At 38.4% G+C, this 8038-nt stretch overlaps 1 pseudogene; it reads left to right on the top strand.

The window, feature by feature from the left end:
- The first annotated feature begins 934 nt into the window (after positions 1–934).
- Positions 935–6229, top strand: LOC119000575 (NXPE family member 1-like; annotated as a pseudogene).
- Positions 6230–8038: the final 1809 nt, after the last annotated feature.

Below are 8038 nucleotides of genomic sequence, written 5' to 3'. Positions count from 1 at the left end.
GCCACCAGGGGTGCAGCTGAGACCTCTGTCAGGATACGGTGTTCAAAAGCTCCTAAGTGCCCTGCGTACTGCTTTGGCGCCAACCCCATTCCTGTTGAAGACTTGTTCTCCTACCTCTAGTTTCTCTGTTCTCCTCCTACCCTTCCTAGTGAAGAAGGTGTGCTCCACAGAGATGCACAGCAATGACCCCAGCACTGTCCTTGAAACCATTTTATTCATCCCTAGTTCCTTAAGCAAGGTCAGGGAAATAGGAGCATCCAAGTAATATTTGTGAAGTGAATGACACTACATCTCTATACATCCAGAATATGTCATAAAATAGAACGTAAGTGGTAGTGTATATAGAAAAGGGACACAGTATGTTTTAAAAATTAATCAAGTTAATAAGCTAAGAGGAGAAAGAAACAAGATAAAACAGCAAGCACCATGATCATCTACTAAAAAGGGGATGATAGGATAAAATTCTGTGTTTACAATGAGAATAACTATTGACACTTCTTTATAACTTTTTGTGGGAGAGGGAGGATGAGGGAAGAGAAACATGGAGCTGACATTATAAGGTAAAGAATAGAGAAATAGTCCTGCCTGGTGTGGCTCAGTAGATTAAGTGCTGGCCTGTGAACCAGAGTCACCAGTTTGATTACCAGTCAGGGTAAAGACCTGGGTCGCAGCCAAGTCCCTGGTTGAGGACATGTGAGAGGCAATTGATCAAGGTTTATCTCACACATTGATGTTTCTTTCTCTCTCTCTCTCTCTCTCTCTCTCTTTTCCTGTCTCTCTAAAAATAGATAAATAAAATCTTTAAAAGAAACAACTATAATACGGCTGACCTTGAGATGGGAATACAATGTCAAACTAGACAGCTACAGCCATTGTCAACATGTAAGGGCTGTCTAGAGAAAATACCAGTACCAAGCTACGACAATACTGTGTGATGCCTGATACAGAACAGTGCTGGGAGGAAGCAGAGTCACATTCCCAAGAGCTGAGAGTTCAGAAAGCTTCTGGAAGGAAGCAATATTTAGAAAGAGAACAGAAAAAGTGAGTAATATTCAGTGATGTAAAAGAGAAGGTACAAGGACAGCAACCTAGAGGGAAAGCATTCCAGAAAGATGTACAAAAGTGCTCATCTTTCACGACTTAGTATGTAGTCTTTCCCTTGTTTGCTCTCATTTTCAAATAAAATGATTCATGAAACACTGCTGGAATTTATGTTAGGGCCAAATGACTGGGTCATTTTTATAATTTAAAGGATTCCACAAAGATTTTGGGGGGAAACCATTCACTTTTTCCACTTAATCAATAAAACCTTTCTCAGAATTCAATATATCCTGGGTAGACCAAGAACATAGCATTAAAATGCCTCACAATATATGGGGAAGTTTCTTAAACTGAGAACTATGTAATATTCCCTCAGTCTCCCCACAGTTTTGTAACTGAGAGACTGAAATAAATGAGAGGGATAGAGTGAAATCTTTACATTACACTAACTTGTTTCCCCAACTAAATTTTAAATTTCTCTTGATTAGAGATCTCACTTTGAATGACCATTATTACTACTAACTACTATATATAGTGCAAGACAGATTCAAAAATGTTTATTAAATAAATGGATAAATTGTTCAGTACATTGTAAAGAAATATCATGGTTTCTGAAATGACTAAGAGTTTTTTTTATTTGGTTTGTTTGTTTTTTTATGTCAGTCTCCTCCTCTTGTGACCCAGCTCATTCTTGGAGAATGAGAGCAACCATGGAATGGAAAAGTTTCCTTCCAAATTATGTATACAAGATAGCTCAAGAGCTCTCTGAGATGCCCCATAGCACAACTGTAGCTATGACAAAATTTAGCAGTTCACACTCAGCCTTTTCTCCAACCCTAGGGTTGTATTCACATTAAGTGACAATACCAGCCTCACCACATACACAGGGGGGGAGCTGCAAAATGATTAGATCATAGGCTTCAAAGTCAGATTGGCTGGACCTGAATTTTGACTCTGGCAATCATTAATATTATGGTCATAGCACATTTTTTACATCTTCCCGCTTCATTTCCTAACCTATACAATGAATAGAAGATTGGACCTGCCTCATAGCATTGATTGTTTCCCCACATTCATGGAATAACTAGGTAGCTGACTAAATCTTCATCTCCCAAAATTTCTCCATTTCCCTGAAAGAATTTAGCTCCCATATTCAAACCAATTAAAACCTCAGTCTTCTGGTGGTTCTTCTAAGTACCAGTGATGTACACATCTAAGGTATTTTGACAACCTACTTTGTTATCACCCAACTGGCATCTCACAGTTTCTAACCACAACCTTTTTATTTTCTATGTTGCTTATACTCTAACTCTCATTATGCAGCCCAGAAACCTTGATTTCACTCACTAATTCAGCAAATAAAATGTACTGAATGCCTTTTTTCTCCCATGTACTTTTTCCTTGATTCTTCCATTTTCATTCAATCTATAGGACACCCTCTAGCCCCTATTTCCTTTTCTTCCTGTAGTTAATTTTTCACACTTTTTCTCCACTAAACCCTCAAATTCATTGAACACATTTTTTTTCTGTTTGCTGTCTCAGTTTCCTCAAAGGAAAACAACTATTAATTCTCAGTTTGTCCTTGGACAGTTTAATCTTTCTGAAGATTAAAGAAGTAATAGAAAAAATTGCTTTACTAGAAATCATATATTACTAGAGGTTAGAAGTAAATTTGTACTCTTACCTCATACTAAATATCAAATAAATCTGATTACTTATAGATTCAACCATTTAAAAAATCCCACTATTACAGGAAACTCAGGGTATATAGTCCCAATGAACCTTTAAAAAAATGTAGAAGACCAGTCCAGCCAGTGTGGCTCAGTTGGTTGAATGTCATCCCATAAACCTAAAGGTCATGGGTTTAATTTTCTGGTCAAGGCACATGCCTAGGTTGCAAGTTTGGTCCCCAGGTCAGGGGTGTATAAGAGAGGCAACCAATCAATGTTTCCCTCTCACATTGATGTTTCTCTCCCTCTCTATCCTTTCCCCTCACTCTGAGATCAGTGAGCATGCCCTTGGGTGAGGATAAGGAATAAGTAAATCAATAAGTAAATAAATAAATAAATAAGTAGAAAATTAACTTTAGCCAAACAAGAGATAAGTGGTAAAAAACTCTTAGAACTATGACAGTCACCTAATCCTCTTAGCTACTTAGCTATAGTAGTAACTATGGGGATTTTTGCTAGAAAACAGAGTGTAAGCATCATAAACTGTGATATCATTGGCATGCTATAAATAACAAAAGTTGGATGAGGTCAGGTAGAGAGATTTCCTTATCATTTTTAGCCTGGTAATATATATATATATATAGTGTGTGTGTGTTTATATATATACAAATATGCTAAATATATAAACATTAAAATTTGTGTTTTAATAAGTTATATATGAGACATAGTATATTACATATAGTAATTTACATACTATGTATAATATAGCACATTACATATAATATCAAATACTATATCATACTATATTATACTCTTGTATAACATCCCGTGTGTTATATATAACAAATAATATAAACTATACTATATACTATATACACCATATATAGTAATGTATAACTATATGTAAAACAAATATTAACTTGTTTATTAAAACACACATTTTAAAAGAAATAAGTGTAAATGCAAGATAAATAATTTAATGAACAAAAATATAGTAGATTACAGGAGAAATTGGGGCAAAGTATTAAATAAATCATTTTGGTCAGGCATCAGTAGATATTGCTGAAGAAAGGGGCCTTTTGACCCAATGATTCCATTGCTGGGAATACACCCTAAGAATCCTGAAACACTAATTAAAAAGAACTTATACACTCCTATGTTCAGTGTTACTTACAATAGCCAAGTGCTGGAAACAGCCTAGTTGTCATCAATAAATGAGTGTGTCAAAATCTGTGGTACACTTACACAATGGAATACTATACAGAGAAAAGAACGAAGGAACTCCTACCTTTTGCAACAGCATGGATGGAACTAGAGAATATTATGCTAAGTGAAATAAGCCAGACAGTGAAAGACAAATACCATATAATCTCACCTATAAGAGGAATCTAATGAACAAAATAAACTGGTGAACAAAATACAATTAGAGGCATGGAAACATGGAACAGACTTATAGTGACCAGAGGGGAGGAGAGAGGGGGATACTGGTGGAAAGCAGGGGAAGAGACTAGTCAAGGAACATGTATGAATGACCCATGGACATGGATTGACTGTGGGAGCAGGCGGTGGGCTAGGTGGAGGAAGACAAATGGGAAAAAATTCAAACAACCATAATAAAATAACAACAAAAAGTTTAAAAATAAAAAAAGAAAGAAAAGAAATGATCTTGGATAAAAAAAATGTCCAATTAAAAAAAAAAGAAACAAATGATGGCCCTGACCAGTGTAGCTCACTTGCTTGGGTGTCATGAAAGGTCCAAAGCTAAAGGTGATCAGTTTGATTCTAGTCAGGGCACATGCCTGGGTAGTGGGTTTAGTCTCCAGTGGGGGAGTGAACGAGAAGCAAATGATTGATGTTTCTCTCTCACATTGATATTTCTTTCCCTCTCTTTTTCCCTACCTTCCCCTCAATCTAAAAATAAATAAATAAAATCTTAAAAATAAAGAAACAGAACATGAGATATTTTATGTAAATTCATTGTGCATGTAAATTTATATGTCATGTTACAGGAAGATAATCACCAAAACAAAAACACAGACATTCTGATATTTGTCAGAATATACACACACAAATGCTCTTAAATTTCAACTCAGTAATTACATTTATAGGATACGTGTACAAGATTATTAATTTTAACACTACATTAGCAAAATATTGGAAAAATCTGTATGTCTACCAATAGAGGACTGGTTAAAACATGGTATAACCATACAATGGAATACTGTGTGTACATCTTTTTTTTTTTTTTAATCTTTAGAGAGGACAGGAAGGAGTGAGGAAGAGAAATATCAATGTATGGTTGCCTCTTGTGTGTCCCCTTCTGGGAACTGGCCTGCAACCCAGGCATGTGCCCTGACTGGGAATCAAACCATGATACTCTTGTTCACAGGCCCATTCTCAATCCACTGAGCTACACCAGCCAGGCCTGTGTGTACATCTTAAAAGGTGACTGACCCAGCTCAGTATGTACTGAAATGAAAAGATTTCAAAATACATCCTCACATTAAATAAGCAAAGCACTAAACAATTAATATAATAGGCTACCATTTCTGTAAAAAAAGAGAATAGATGTAGTGTACTGTTTATGTATAAATAGACAAAAAATAATTAAAATAATGATTTCAATTATTTCAAAAAAAAATTAAAATTTTCTCAACATTTTAATGTTTTAACATCTTATAAGATAGTAGTTAAAATAAATATGGAACTATTTATGTACGTGTTTTATCGAAAACTCACAGGACTTTAATTATGGCAATTCCTGAATTGGACATTTTCTTGGTAACAAGAATTAAAATATAAATCCATTCTTAAGGTTAACCTAAGATAAGTTTGGCTGTGTACACATGCCATATTTTTTGCCATTTCAACTTTTGTGTGGATAAGAGGCCTACCTTTCTCCATTACAAGAATACCTTCAAATTGACCTTACACCCTAAAGCACCCCTGGATCCAGCAGTTTCACCATCAGAGACTGAGCTGAGAATACAGGGAATCATGTCCCACTCAGTTCCTTCACCCACGTGAACACCACCTCTGGTGCCACATGTAATAGAGCCACCATCCTCAGCCTTTTAGACACTTGATACGGGGGATCTCCTAGACACCCTGCTGGAGGTATGGGACCACTTAGGATGCAAGAAGGAAGACGGTGGGGACTTCCTGAGGGTTGGGGTGTCCTCCCCAAGCCTGAAGGCAGGAGCTTCAGGAAAGGTGACAGACTTCAAAAATGGCTCCTCCCTTGTCAGCTTTGCTCTTTTCTGGGAGGGTCAGTTGTCTGCCTCACCTACTCATCCACCCCAGTGAAGGGGTGCTGACTCTCAGGAGGGCAAAGGGTAGAACAGGATGATCTTTTATAGACCAGTTTGCCAGTGTCACCTTCCACATTCCCTCTGAATGTGGTCTGACCCTTAATACAACTGTTGAGCCTTGTCAGTACTTGGATGTTTGAGACCAAGAGGCCTATAATGGCATTAGTCTTAGACATGTCCTGTGAGGCTCTGACCCATGTGACTTAGCAAAAAGCTGAGCCTTTTATATCAGGTAGGCAAGCCTTCAAATATAATGCACAATTAGACAGGCAGGCTATTTTACTACACCAACTACCCTAATCATTTTAGTTAACAGTGAGCTCTGCACTCTTAATGCTCAAGTACCTATGGGTTATCAGCTTTGCTCCTCTAAAAGACACAGTTCTACCAGGTGACCTCCAGTGGACTGCTGTTTTTGTCCTTCAGGCCTGTGGATGAATGGCTCCCTGCTATTACAAACATTAGTGCACTGCACCATCCCTTAGTGGTTTCCTTCTAACCTACCCTTTACCAAACTTATCTGGATTACCAAGTTTGAGCCTATCATCTGTTTCCTCCTGAGCTCCNCCCTAATCATTTTAGTTAACAGTGAGCTCTGCACTCTTAATGCCCAAGTACCTATGGGTTATCAGCTTTGTTCCTCTAAAAGACACAGTTCTACCAGGTGACCTCCAGTGGACTGCTGTTTTTGTCCTTCAGGCCTGTGGATGAATGGCTCCCTGCTATTACAAACATTAGTGCACTGCACCATCCCTTAGTGGTTTCCTTCTAACCTACCCTTTACCAAACTTATCTGGATTACCAAGTTTGAGCCTATCATCTGTTTCCTCCTGAGCTCCTGCTGAGTCAGAGAAAACTGTGTGTGCAAATTTACCAAAAGGGTGTTCACAAAATTGAAAGATGGTAATGTGGCTGGGCTAGTGAACAAGTAGGAAAGTGATGAAAGATGAGGTGGGAAGTTGGCCAAGGCCAGCCATACCATGATGAATCTCTCAAAAAAGTTTAAATTATATTTCAAGTAAAAATGGGAAGCTATCAAAGTGTTTCTAAGGGGAAATACTTTTATTTTTATTAATCTGTATGTGTCATCAAGCAACTGAGACTTTCTGCTCAGCCTTCTTAGCACCTGATATTAATTCTCATGCTTGTTACCTTAGTGTCTCAAGATGAATGCTGTACCTCCAACAACTCAACTGTGTCCTATGCAAGAAGAGGAAGGGCAAAGAGCAAAAGGCAAAGGGCATGTTTACGCTGCATCTGCTCACTTCTAAAAAGAGTTTTGAAGTGCCACCAGGAGACTTCTGGTCAAGATGACCAGAAGAGCACAGGTAACCACAGCTCTCTTCCTCATACAACCATATCAAAATTACAACTAAAATATAGAAGAACCATCATTCAGAAATTGAGTTGAATGGAAGTCTGACAACTATAGAATTAAAGAAACCACATCCATCCAGATTGGGCCACAGAGTTGGCAGGCTGGTGCCATTACTGAGATTTTATCAACCAGAATAACACTGTTGGCCCTGCCCTGGAAATCCCCAGAAACTCCATCCTGCCCAATTTATGGGCCCACCCAAGCTGCTTTTCCACCTGAATGGCTAGTCTTGGCTCATGTTTCACAACTTCCTAAATCCTCTCAAACAAGTAAGAGCCAGCCTCAATGAGCCCCTAACACACCATGCCTCTTGCTAAGGGAATTCAGGCCCAGCACTAAGAGCAATCAGCCTAGATTCACAGCTTGTCTTTGCCTGGTAATCTCCAAGCCCAACACAAGTAGCAGCCATCTCAAATTGCTTTATAGTTCAGGCAGGTGGCACTGGGCAAAACAAAGATGGGGGCCAACCTTAGCCTGCACCACCAGAGAAATACCAGAGCCTGCACACCCAGCAAACAACTACAGACCATGTCAGAGCACAGCCACCCTACCCTTGCACAGCTGATCCTCCATAGAGGGCAGAAGTTGGTGGACAGTGGTCACAGCTAGTCCTCATAGCTGGGTAGTCTGGGTGATTC

Source organism: Sturnira hondurensis, unplaced genomic scaffold (genome assembly GCF_014824575.4).
Source record: "Sturnira hondurensis isolate 20B ecotype Veracruz unplaced genomic scaffold, ASM1482457v3 Scaffold0015793, whole genome shotgun sequence".
NCBI lineage: Eukaryota > Metazoa > Chordata > Mammalia > Chiroptera > Phyllostomidae > Sturnira > Sturnira hondurensis.
The sequence above is the reverse complement of the archived record's forward strand: the minus strand, read 5'-3'. Positions and strand labels throughout refer to the sequence as shown.